Below are 13224 nucleotides of genomic sequence, written 5' to 3' on the forward strand. Positions count from 1 at the left end.
CTCTCCAGCCTAATGTGTATTTTTCACGTTAATCCTGGCAGTTCACCAGATAGCTAGTCACCAGATAGCTAGACGTGGAGAATGCGGGCAGTTAACATCCTTCCAGAAACCGTTCCTACGTCGTGTATTGTTTGATTTCTTTTTTTTTTTTTTTTAATTTTTTTTTTTTCAACATTTTTTATTTATTTTGGGACAGAGAGAGACAGAGCATGAATGGGGGAGGGGCAGAGAGAGGGAGACACAGAATCGGAAACAGGCTCCAGGCTCCGAGCCATCAGCCCAGAGCCCGACGCGGGGCTCGAACTCACGGACCGCGAGATCGTGACCTGGCTGAAGTCGGACGCTTAACCGACTGCGCCACCCAGGCGCCCCTTGTTTGATTTCTTTTACTCACCTGCTTGAATACTTGAATAAACATCCTCCACTTTTAATCCTTATATCTTTATCCTTTTAGATAATATAATCTGAACTCTGACAAATTGCACAGAAGCTCTTTGGCATTAATCTAACTTTAGCGTACTGATAAAGACAAACAAAAACATGGTTTTTCTTTTACTTTGACGAAGTAATGTAATTTTTACCTTATTTATCTGTATGAAATTCCAGCACTTAATTTGAACATTTATTTATATGATGTTTGTATTTTTAGGTCTTTAATACAGTGTTTCTACCTCCCATTTGTAACTGCATATGCATTATTCTTGAAACTAGGTAAAACTCACTGAATTGTTGTGTAATAGCCTTTCTCTTATTGCCTGTACAGATGTATATTGAGGTAAAATAAAAGTGACAAAGTGTTTCTGGGGCCAAGCTGGGTCCGTATTACGTGGCTTGTCAAGCCAGCTCCTTCCTCAGTGAGTTTGGAGGCTTGGTCGCTCATACCCTTTGTCCTGCCCCAAGATTTCCGATGCTCGGGGACTGTCAACGCAGGCTGCCAGGCATGTAGACTACGTGATGAGGACTCCTGTGCCTCCCTGCGGGGGTGACGAGCACTGGTATTAGGGACACTCTAGTTTGTGTAATTTCTTCAAGCATACCGAGCAGTTTCATTCACCTTCTCGTAGTTATCAGCCGCGTTCTCTCAGTAGATCGTCCAAGGGGCTGGGTTCCTTCTGGCCCCTCCGCCCTGTCCTTTATCTTTTTTTCTTTTATTTTTTTCTTTAAACAGGATGAAACAGGTTCTCAGCAAGTAAGTGATGTGTCTGACGTCAGGTAACTAGTGAGGTAGTTAAGCCATGCTTTGTGACTTCCAAGTTCATTCTTCCTCCTCTTGTATAATAAAGGTCCGTCTTGTGATAGATGCTGTGTGTGAAACCGTGAAGTCTGAACAGCAAAGAACAAACTGTAAACTCATGAATAACGGTTCTGATTCTACTTCCATTTTCAAGGCCGGTTGTTTTCAGAGATCTTGCCTTGATTATAGCAATAATAAATGCTTTATGTTTCCACGAGTATTTTTTAATTCCGTATCATCTGTTTCATACGCTAGAAATGGGCCAGTCTACACACCCATGGGTTGACACCCGTATTGAAGGCATAACGTGGGAAGTTACTGAGCACACGCATGTAAACAGAGGCCTGCTCGGTGAATTTGCTAACCAGCTCTTCCCGCTGGAAGAGTTTGCCTTTATAACGGCACCTCTGTCCCGGACCTAACGGTTCCCACAGTCCACGCGCCCTTATCCCCGCCCAGAGGAACAGTCGAGGCAGCAATGGTCTTGTTTCTGCCGGAGCCCTGGAGAGGAGCTTCCCGGCGGGGCTGGGTCCTCCTCAGTCTCCACAGGGCCACAAGGGAGAAGCTGAGCGGGGACATAGTGGACATGAAGCCATTGACTCAGGTATCTAGGAAGGCCTTGAGGTGACAGAAGTGATTGCAGGACGACCTCCCACGCGTGGAGTCTCTACAGACCGTCTTAAACCCTTTCTGAGATAAAGTGCGGTGTGTGGCTCCAGGAGGGTTGCCTGCTGGTGTCGGCGACAGCGAGGATCTGCTCGGGGAGCGTGATGTCCTCCCTCCACCGAGAGGTGCGTTTTCGAAGCGTCTGTGCCCATCTCCACGCGGCCCTGAGACGGTTCACCTCTGGGGCCCGGACCCGTGAATCTTCAGCCACGGAAGCTCTCGGGACCTGCTCGCGTCTCTTCCTTGTTTATCAAAGCCCTTGTGAGAGGACTGCCTGTGGGAGAGTGTCAAGACGGTGTTTTCCTTACCAGAGTCAGAGGGAACCGCCTCAGAACCGATCCACCTAGAAAAGCGTGGCCCTCCGGGAAACTGACAATCAGCCCCGAAAATCTCCGCTTTTGCGGAGGGGGCAGAGCCAAACAGGAAGGGTCAGTGTGAATTCAGGGACCAGACTGTGGTAGAGACAGGAACGGGGGCCGGGAGCCTGCTGTCCCCGCCGCTGCAGGCACACTGACCCCACGGAGGCCGCACAGACCAGGGCCCTGGGCGCGCATGTCTGCCCCCTGCAAGCGGAACTCACCTATGGGCTCCCCCTTTTCACGGGGGGTCTCTTAGCCCAGTTTTCAACGGGCCATGTGGATTTCGTTGTTCAGTGTGTTCCCAGGGTGCCTCCTGGGAGTGGATCTGAGCCGAGGAGGCTGCTTCCTGGAGCCCCGCACCTGCTCCTTCCCTTGGCACAGAGGCTCCTTTGACGTCTGCACTCGGGAGACAGGCGGTGGGCCTCTCCTGGGCGAGGCTGCCTGGCGCACGGTCGTGGACCGCCCCACGCTGCGTGCCCTCCTCCGAGACAGTCCTGACCTTCCCAGAGTTTGCTTCCATCACTAGGAGAGGCCAGCCGAGCACTTGTTTGCTGAAAGCTTCACTCTGCCTCCTCGGCATGGTGGTCCCCCGGGTCCCAGACTCCAGCTGCCCCGTGCAGAGCTGTGTGTCCAGAGGGCAAGGGCACAGAGCTCAGAGAGTGGGGTGCGGATGAAGCAGGTTAGCGAGCACGAAGTTCGAGCCGTTCCGGGGACATGCGTATCCTCAGCGAAGCTCGCTGTTGGACTGGCGGCGGTCCACGGCTCCCCGCTGTGTTGTTTTGGGGAGGGGTGGAGAACAGCCTGTGTGTGTTTGGGGCAAGGCCTGGATTTAGGGCTCCCTGGAACCACGTTTGCTCTAGCCGGACAGCTTCTGAAAGGGCTTGCCTCCTTCCCTGGCTGGCCTGCCCCTCAAGCTGCGTTCAGACATCCTTTATTTACCCTTTTAGGTCAATCTGGCAGTTATGGTGAAGTGTTTGTATCGAGCTAACATTTATTTGATCGGCATATCAACCCTTACTTGCCTCATTTTACCGATGGAGAAACAGACTTGGAGAGTAATCCCCGCTCCGAAAGAAAAGCCCTGAGGCCAGGTAGTGGCGGACGGAAGCAGGGGTTTGGACTGCTGGGCTGGGGAGCCTGGCTGTGGGGGAGCCCTCCTCCCCCTGTGATGTGCTTAGCGCCCCAAACCTGCTCACCCGCACGTCCTTGTAACACCTGTCTGGTGATGTCCAGGAGGAGGGGGAAAATGTAGAGTTCTGTGCCATTTGGACCCATCTTCTGCCTAGCAGAAGGCAGCAGATTTCGAGAACAGGTGGAGTCAACAGCTCTGTGCAGCCCCTCTTGGGCCTGGGGCTGGAGCCCAAGAACAGTGGGTTTCAGAAACCACCCTTGAACCTCCCAGTGAAAGGGCGCCTATGACGTATCAATAAACTTGAGCATTTGATTGACCCACTTTGCAGTTTCCCTGTTTGGTCTTACCTGTGCCAGTGAGCTCGAACCACAGGTGCAGCACCAGGTGGGAGAAACCTCAATCCGGGTTTGTCCAGGGGACCCCACCCCCACCCCGACACGCACACAGCCCTGGCCGAGTCCTGGGACCAGTTCTTTTGTTGATGGAAGCAGAAACCCTTTCCCCAGGAACTCCTTGGTCTGCCCCCACTGCGGCCAAGCGGCCCCACGCCCTCACCTGGGCCCCGTCCAGCGTGGAGTTCACGCTACGCCAGCCCCTCCACCAGGAGGAGCGTAGCCCACAGGGTTTTCTCTTGTTTGTCTCAAACCGCCAAGGCCCCAACCCATTTTCTCACCTTCCTGTCCTGCCCTCCCCATCTCGGTGATGAGGGTCCTGTGCCCCTGGGACAGGGCTCCCCTCACTCCCCTCCCTGCAAGGAGAGGCTGGGGAGGAAGACAGGCTATTTTTCAGTTCCAGCTAGCGGGTTTCTGTAAAGATGACGGGTAAATGGATTGCACGCTCTAGAAATACGCCCAGTGATGGTTCCTTTAGGAACCCGCATAAGGAGCAGAAGGTGCGGGCAGCCGAGCTGGTATGGAATGCCTTAAACTGAGAGTGGAAAGTAGACACAGTTTCTAGTGGAAACCCAGAATCTTTTGAGCATGAGGTTTTTCTTCTTAATCCCCTTTACTATGAAGACAAAACAGCCCTGTGTCTTTTTTTTTTTTTTTTTTAAGTTTGTTTATTTTTGATAGGGAGGGAGGGAGGGAGAGAGAGAACCTCAAGCAGGCTTCACACTGTCAGCACAGAGCCAGACACGGGGCTTGAACTCACCAACCGTGAAATCCGCCCTGATCTGAAATCAAGAGTCGGACGCTTAACCCACTGAGCCACCCAGGTGCCCCAGCCCTGTGTTGTTTTTTAAACAAGGTTCTTTAAGTCTAGGAAAACTCCAAGAAGCAAATCACAACGAGGGAAAGTATTTGCCGTAAATACAACAGATGAAGGGAGGTGACGGTGAGGGAAAGGCTAGTAGAAAATCAGGAAATTCCCTTTGCTCCTGATGCACGCCCCCCCCTCCCCACCGTCCCCAGTCAGAGGCCTGACGGGAGCAGCAGAATAGATGAGCCGCAGGCCGAGCAGGCCAAGGCTCCCAACAGATGTTCTGAGTCACCCAGCTCAGGAGAGGGAAATGGACCCAAGAGGCCTTGGGGTCCTGTCCCCCAGACGCATGTTTCTGTGTCTCCTTCCCATGTGCCCTATGACACAGGCCTCGCTTTCCTCACCTGTAAGGCAGAGATAGTGAGAGAACTTGCCTCTCAAGCTTATCATGAGGATTAAACAAAATCATACGTGCAGTGCTCACACCCTTTCCTGACACATGGTGAGCCCTGAATAAACACCAGGTGGCGGGATCAGTGGCAGTCACAGCAGGATTAGAGCCAGGGCCGAGGCCCGAGGGCCTGGCTGTATCTTCCCCACTGACCACTGGGACACGGGGCAGGACTCACTTCTGTCCTCCCCCCCACCACTTGTGTGCTGTACTCTCTTTCTCACATCTGGGTTTTCTTTTTTTTTTTGGAGACCCGAGCTCTTCTTTCCACGGAGAGTGCACCGGAACAACATTGCTTAGACAGGGGCTCCTGGGTGGCTCGGTCGGTTAAGAATCCAACTCTTGCTTTCAGCTCAGGTCATGATCTCACGGTTGGTTAGTTCAAGCCTCCCCCCACCCCCACCCCGTTGAGCTCTGTGCTGGCAGCACGGAGCCTGCTGGGAATTCTCTCTCTCCTCTGTCTCTCGCTGCCCCTCCCGACTCTCTCTCTCTCTCTCAAAATACATAAATAAACTTAAAAAACAAAACAAAAAACCACATCGCTTAGGCAAGCCGATCGGAGTGCACATCGACGTTAGCTCGCTAACAAGTCGGCAGCTGACCAAGTCATGTCGGTTCAGAAAGGATAGGAAAACCGGTGTATGTCAGGGAAACAGGATGCTTGTTACATAAGCAGTTTATTATAAAGACCACCGTTTCCTTTCACGTGGTCATAGAAACAACATACGTTCCTCCATAACATGCTAACTGAGGAAATCTGGGACAGGGCGGCCCGAGATACCAGGTGTTCACGCACTTTCTGTACAGGACTAAAGGGTATTTCTGGCTTCGGGGGCTAAGCAGTCTCTTGCAGCTAGCGGCCCCCTGCCATTGGACGCCGAAAAGCAGCCGTAGACCGCGCACAGGCGAACATGGCTATGTTCCAGTAAAAACTTTATATGCAATTTTCGAGTGTCAAGTCCTACTCCTTTTTTTTTTTTTTTTTTTTTTTTTTTTTTTCTATCCATTTAAAAATGTAAAACCCTTGGGGCGCCTGGGTGCTCAGTCAGTTAAGCATCCAACTTCAGCCCAGGTCATGATCTCACAGTTCATGAGTTCGAGCCCCATGTCAGGCTCTGTGCTGTCGGCTCAGGGCCTGGAGCCTGCTTCAGATTCTGTGTCTCCCTCTCTCTCTGCTCCTCCCCTGATCACGCTGTCTCTCAAAAAATAAAACCTTACCAAAAAAAGATTAAAAAAAGAAACCTGCTAAAACAGTTTTTGTGGGGAAGGTGCCCTTTGCGCAATGGCTCTTAGCGTGCATTTAATAAATGGTGGTAATTTTGCTTTTAATACTAAAAATATGCAATGCTATGCTCTCTTGGGCGGGGCTGGAGGTCCTGTTCCTAGAAACAGCTGCCTGGAGTTGTTCTAAATGCTAAAGTTAGCATCCATTCCCGGACCCATGCCAGGGAGCCTCTCTGTGGGCCTCAGCTCTCAGCATGGAGCATGGGCATGCCGACTTCACAAAACCAAGCCCCAGTTTCTTGTTGTAAGGCTGATCCTGAAAGGTTTCAGCTCTATTTTCTTGATGTGTTTAAAATGTGAAATAAATGTGTGCACGTAAATTAAAACAAATAATTCCCTATGAAATCGTGAGTCTATGGATCTCCATGGCCCACAGCTCAGCAGGGCCACCTCAGGCCTTCTCTGGCCTTGGAGAAGGAACTTGTGACAGAGTCAGATTCCCCCTCTCCCACTGGTCCCCCATGAGGCCTTCCATGGCCGTCTCCTTCCCTCAGCCCAGGCTGAGGTTCCCCCCACCTCCACCATGTGTCCCGACCCCAGCAGACAGAGGGTGCCCACGCACAGGAATGAGGCTTCCTGGGTGCCCCCGGGGGCCCTGGGATGGGTCTGGGTTCCCCACTTCACCTAGAGAGAGAGAGAGAGAGAGAGAGAGGGAGAGAGACAAGGGAGTCCTGGTAGAGTGGACAGTAAGGTAACACCTTGCCAAGGGTCATGGACCCCTTTGAGAGCCCCAGGAAAACCTCAGAGAAGGTACACAAGCTCGCAAGGACAAAGCTCAGAGAACTCCCTTGGTACTTTCCAGAAGCCCAGTTCCCTTGCTAGGGGAGGCAGTGAGGTGAGTCCTCAGCATATTCGCCCCTCCCCCGACCAGGAAACTCTTGCCCCAAAGAGTCTCTCAATCGCTTCCTGGTTCTGGCCCCAAAAGAGAGACAGAGAGTCCTGGGGTGTGGGGGTGGGGGGCTGCCCTTACTTCTCCCTCTGACTTCTTTTTTCTTTAAAACAAATTTTTTTTGCATGTTTATTTATTTTTGAGAGAGAGAGAGAGAAACAGTGAGGGAGACAGAGAATCTGAAGCAGGCTCCAGGCTCTGAGCTGTCAGCACAGAGCCCGATGCGGGGCTTAAACCCACAAACCGTGAGATCCTGACCTGAGCCAAAGTCAGACACTCAACCGACAGCCACACAGGTGCCCCTCCTCCCTCTGACTTCTGCCCCTCACCTCTATCTCACCCAGGCAGTGGAGGCTCGTGTGTGAGATCAGCCCCGGATGGGCCTTTGTAGGTACGAAAGACCAGGCCCCCAGCCAACCAGGATATAGAAGACAAAGGCCCAAATTGTTCTATCATTGGATTTAGGGGTAAAGGCCTAGAATTTAAGGAACAAGGGTCTGACGTAAGGCATGGAGGGTCTAGGGAAGGAGTTCCCTCTGCTGTGAGATGTTTCCTATGTCAGAAGCTGATGGATACATTTCAAGGAACTATTTTGAGAGGGAGAGAGAGAATCCCAAGCAGATTCCATGCTGTTGGCACAGAGCCAGACGTGGGGCTGGATTCCACAAGAGATCATGACCTAAGCATAAACCAAGAGTCAGATGCTTAATCGACTGAGCCACCCAGGCGCCCCTGAAATTATTGTATTTATATTCTTACTTATTTATTCTTCTACTCACCTCTCTAAAATGTCAGCTTTCGAAAGCCAGGAATCTTTCTGTCTTGTTAATTGTGTCCCTAGGACAGTGCCCGGCCAATAGCAGACACCCAGCGAGTATTTGTGATGATAATCGTGCTGCTGGCCGATCTATATGCATTCCATGTGCCAGCCACAGTCGTAAGAATCTTACGTACACGAACTGATGTCAACCTCAGAGCCGGCACCGTGATCAAACTGCAGTACAGAGACGTTACTCAACTTGCTGATTTCTCCCAGGCGGTAAGTGCCTGAGTCAGGACCTATCTCAGGCAGGCTTCCTCCCTTGCACCCCGTCCCCAAATGCAAAGAGAGCCTGATGAGTCTGCTTATGTGTGCATACCGTTTTACGCACGTCTGTGCACATGTGAGCAAGGAGGGGACTCCATCCCATGATGGAACGTAGGCTCACAGGCACCATCACTGTGTGACCGCAGGTCAGAGCATGTGTGGAAAATGAAGGGGGGCGGTATGTTGAGGTGGGTCATCTTACAGCCTATAAAGGGTTTTAAGTAGAGGGTGTGGCTGATTAAATTGACAGGTTGGAAAAAAGATCGGAGGGGGCACCAATGGATACAGGGACACCAACTGAAACTTACTCAAATGAGAATTGAAATCAACATGACGTAGAGACGAATACGATGGAGGTGTGTGTCAGGTAGGGTTCTCCTTCGCTAGAAATAGTGTGTGCGTTAGTTTTTGCTGTGTCACAAATCACCCTAAAACTTAATGGCTTAAAACAATGAACATGTACGACTTCTCAAAATTCTTCAGTCCAGTTGGGTAGTTCTTCTGATCTGGTTCAGCATGGCTGTTGCTCTGTGGTTCAGGATGGCCTCACTTGTGTTTGTAGGTTTGCTTGATCTTTAGCTGGGGTAGCAGGGATGATTTGGCCATCTGTTGGTCATCATCTGGAAGGCTAGCTCAGCCCCGTTTATGTCACAGTATCCCATGGACCTGAGAGACCAAGCTGCAGGGTTCTTGCACTCTTCAAGCCCCTACTGAGCCATATTTGGGTTTTTTTTGTTTATTTTAAAAAAATGTTTTACATTTATTTATTTTTGAGAGACAGAGCACAAGTGGGGAGGGACAGAGAGAGAGGGAGACACAGAATCCGAAGCAGGCTCCAGGCTCTGAGCCCTCAGCTCAGAGACCGACGCGGGGCTCGAACTCACAAACCGTGAGATCATGACCTGAGCCGAAGTGGGATCCTTAACCGAGTGAGCCACCCGGGCGCCCCTGAACCATATTTATTGATGTCGCATTGGTCAAGTCCAGATTCAAGGGCGGAGAAATAGACTTTGCAATGACATATCGCAAAACCGCGTGAACACGGCTATGGGAGGAATTCCTGTGGCCATTTCTGTAAGCTACCACAAGCAGAAACGACTCTGGCTGATTTAAGCAAAAAGGAATTTGGAAAAAAAAAAAAAGTGACTGGGAAAAGAATTTGGGGAAGGCCTGCAGAACCGGGAACAAAATCAGAAATCAGGTCACGCAGAACTGGTATAGGAAGGACATCATTGCATTGCCTTAATCCTGCATCCACTGCTGCTCTGGGAGTTTGATCTTGTGACAGCCGCTGCTGGTGTCAGAGAGGAAGACCCCGGAGGCCCCCACTTTGCTCCTCCTTTAAGATCTTGTGTGGTTCTGTCGCATTGGTGGAGCTCTATCCCGTGCAAGACCCTGTTTGCGGGGTGGACAGAGCCTTAAGCAACATGCCTGGTCATCTTTGAATGGCTGGAGAAGAGGGGTCTGAGCTAAGGGTATACGTGAACAGGTGGGTGGTGGTGAATGGCTTTGCTGAGTGGTCAGGGTCAAGAAGAAGCAAGATTGAGAGACTGGAGTTGAGATGACCTGGGAAGTGGGCGCACAGTGTTGTATTTCATACCAATGGCCACCAGAGGGGGCACTAGGCAAACCAGGTAGACAGGATGTCTTGTCCTGGGAAGGTCTACCAGCCTGTCCATGGCCCACAACAAGTAGGCCATGGTGACAGAGTTGGAGGGCCATCCACCGGCCTCGAAGGCTATATTTGCTAATGTGCAACCTACCAGCAGCAGAGGCCAATGCCGACCTCACTGTGCTACCGCTCTCTCGTGAGACCAGCCAGACTGGTCCCGATACGTTCCATAAAGGCTGGTCCTCAGATGGTCCTGCAGAAGCCAGCAGCCAGGGTCTAGGGGTCCCATACTCAGCAGCACATCCTTGCACTGACTCTCTTCCTTCCCTGTCTCACTCAGGCTCCTCTGGAACCACACACCCCAGCGAAGTCCCTGGATGCACGACGAGCCTTTATCTCTGACTCTGCTTTTTGGAATACCCAGGCCAACACTGTGCTTGGAACGTCCCCCAAAGATAGAGGGCCAAGGGCTGCTCAGCAGTCCCTCCAGCACGACCTGTGGGAGAACTTTTATACATACCTCCTGAAGCCGGGGGAACATTCTAGAAGGGTGTCTGATACCTGAAAAGTCACATGGCCAAGAGGTCATAACTGGCCATCAGCTGTCAAACACTTTGTAGGGCCCAGGGATGTGCGGGAGTGTCTCGAAGGAGCTGTGTCGGCCGGGGGCCTGATAGGAAGAGCTGGGGGCCTGCGTGGGTTGATGTGAAGGGGACCCTGGTGGAAAAACTGGAGGTTTTCCATCACAGGCTCAGACCAGGGGGAAGAGTACAGCTAGTCACTGGACAGATGGAGTCTCCTGTGTCAGGCGAAGCCAGGACAGCAGACCCTGGGGTAGATAGAGTACAGGAAGGCTCTCCAAAATCTACCACTTGAAAGAGAAAGTTTTCGACATCTGCCACAGCCAGAGGAACCCTCCCTCCGACTGTGCAGACAAGAAAGCTTTCCCTGACCGCTTCCCCATCTTCACTCCTCAGCCCTGGTGAGGCCGGAGGTCACCAAGACATGGAGGAGAAAGGGGACGAGCGAGGTGGGACAGCTGAGAAGTGACCCGTTTCCCCCCAGGGCATCTGTAGTTGAGGGGCAGTGGGCGTGCCCAGCTCAGAATGACCATCGACCACAAACAACGAAGAGGATGTGAGGATCGCTCCGGCCTGACATTTTCCTGACCGGCTGGACTTGGATAGTTAGGCAAGATCAGAGGGCACGGGAATGTGGTGGAACTCACCCCGGAAAGACCTAGCCCCACAGATCGGTGGGGAAAGAGGAAGAGTGGGTTTTCAGCAGCACAGCATGAGACCGCCCCCCGGTCCACTGTGTGGACCACCTGGTGGGTGGCCTCCCATCTGCTGGAAGAAACGTGGTGGGAATGTGGGATCCCGGACCCCTCGCGCCCTGCCAGTGGCGACGTGAACTGGTGCAGCCACTGTGAAACACAATATGGCAGCTGCTCAAAAAATGAAACATAGACTCGCTGGACGGCCCAGGAATTCCACTTCTGGGTACGCACCCCAACGAATTAAAAGCAGAGACATGAAAAGATGATTTCTAGGCCGGTGTTCGCAGCAGCATTAATCACAGTGGCTAAGGCATGGAAGTGCCCCACGCGTCCAGCGATGGATGAATGGGTACAGTGGTACACTGGAGTGTGTTCAATCTTAAAGGGGAAGGAAACTGACACCTGCTAAGACATGGCTAAACCTTGAGCACAACATGCTGGCTGGAATCACCCAGTCACGAAAGGACAGATACTACATTATTCCACCCGGGACGGAGTGTCAGATCTGCGGGACGAAGAGTTCTGGAGATGGAGGGGGGTGACAGTGACACAACAGAGCCACAGAATGTACCCTTGAAATGGTTAAGATGATAAATTTTATGTCCGGCGTATTTACCGGTTGCACCCCCCCCCCCCACCGCCCCGCCGGGGGTGCGTGTACCTGGAGAACTAGGGTGTTTGTTTGTCTGAGCTGGTCCCAGACAGGCACCATCAGTTGTGAGAACAAAACTTACCTTTTCCTATTGTCCTAGTTTTCACAGTAAAAGTAAATAGGTAAAAGTCTGAAGGAGGCGCGTGATAGTGGGAGGCAACATTGGAGCGGAAGGGAGGCCAGTGCAGTGAGATCCAAGAACAGAGAGGCCCTGGGGCTGAGCGGTAAGTGACCACAGTGAGGGGGACAGAGCCAGATCCCCATGCAGTGGCCCAGGGTTTTGGAAATGGGACTGCACAGGAGCGGGGGAGTGGATTTGTGAGGGAGAGAAGACTGATGTGGTCTGGAACCCCCCATGAGGGGTCCAGAGGAGCCCTGCCCACTCCTGGAGCCTGAGGTCAGGGACTCAGGAGGAAAAACTGCCCCCGGGGAGGACCCCAGAGGCCACATTCCTTGTCCTTAGGGACAAACCGGATTTCCAGTTCAGCCAGGGAGGAGCGGAGCTGTGCTTTCCAGAAGGTCCCGGGGAGGGGTCTGGACAGATGGGGGGCAGGGGGCTGGGCAGGTGCAGGGTGGTGGAGGGGCCAGGCCAGGGGCGCGGATACTGGCCGTGATAGAGGCTGGTGGATATTTTCTCTCTTCCTTCCCTCCTCTTCCTCCTCCTCCAGTTTTCAGGAGGAGAGAACGAGGGCAGTGTGTAGACAAGCAGAACAGAGAGAGGTAGATGGAGAGGGAGGAACGGGGTCCCTGATGCAGGCCTGAAGCTGGTCCCTATATCTCCCCCCGCCCCCACTCCCTGGATGAAGGTGGTTTGCCTTGGGTTGTACTTTGCAGCACAGCCTGGTCAACACGTGTCCTTCTAAACATTCTATGGCTCCCTATTGCTCCCGGCCCTGCAGAGCTTACCAAACCCCTCTGGGCTCCCTGAAAAGATGTGGCCTGTACTGCCCTGCCCCCAGCTTTGTCCCTTGAGGTGCCCTCACTGTCCAGAGCCCCTTCCCTGACACCCCACTCCACACCGAGGCTAGGCTTCTCGCCTCCTGCCCGACAGAGTCCCTCCTGCCACCCCCAGCGCTGCCCCGGGGCGCCTCACCTTGCCCTCCCCCAGTGACTCCTCTCCAGATTGCCTCGGATTCTTGACTGGGGCCCCCAGTTCCTGCCTCTACTGTGAGAGCTTGTTGAGAACCGGGTTTATCCCCAAGGTCCTGGCCCGCGGTGGGAGGCTGGGAAGTGCTCGCTGCCTTGATGGACGTGCACAGCCCCCTTCTGCTCTTGGCCACTTCTCTCTCTCAACGTCCTAGGAATGGACAGAGGAAGACCCCCTCCCCCTTTTGATTTTATAAGTACTTTGTGTTCATTGCAAAAACCTCTTAAAATAC

At 52.6% G+C, this 13224-nt stretch overlaps 1 long non-coding RNA gene across 2 annotated transcripts; it reads left to right on the plus strand.

Annotated features, from left to right (window-relative positions):
* The first annotated feature begins 378 nt into the window (after nucleotides 1–378).
* Nucleotides 379–12363, plus strand: LOC131497413 (uncharacterized). Of its 2 annotated transcripts, XR_009254967.1 has the most exons (4): nucleotides 379–3350; nucleotides 8057–8254; nucleotides 8553–8669; nucleotides 10255–12363. It is a non-coding gene; the product is annotated as an uncharacterized LOC131497413 (long non-coding RNA). The 2 variants fall into 2 exon arrangements; XR_009254968.1 differs by lacking the exon at nucleotides 8553–8669.
* The last annotated feature ends 861 nt before the right edge of the window (nucleotides 12364–13224 follow it).

This window comes from Neofelis nebulosa, chromosome 16 (assembly GCF_028018385.1).
Source record: "Neofelis nebulosa isolate mNeoNeb1 chromosome 16, mNeoNeb1.pri, whole genome shotgun sequence".
NCBI classification, from domain to species: Eukaryota; Metazoa; Chordata; class Mammalia; order Carnivora; family Felidae; genus Neofelis; species Neofelis nebulosa.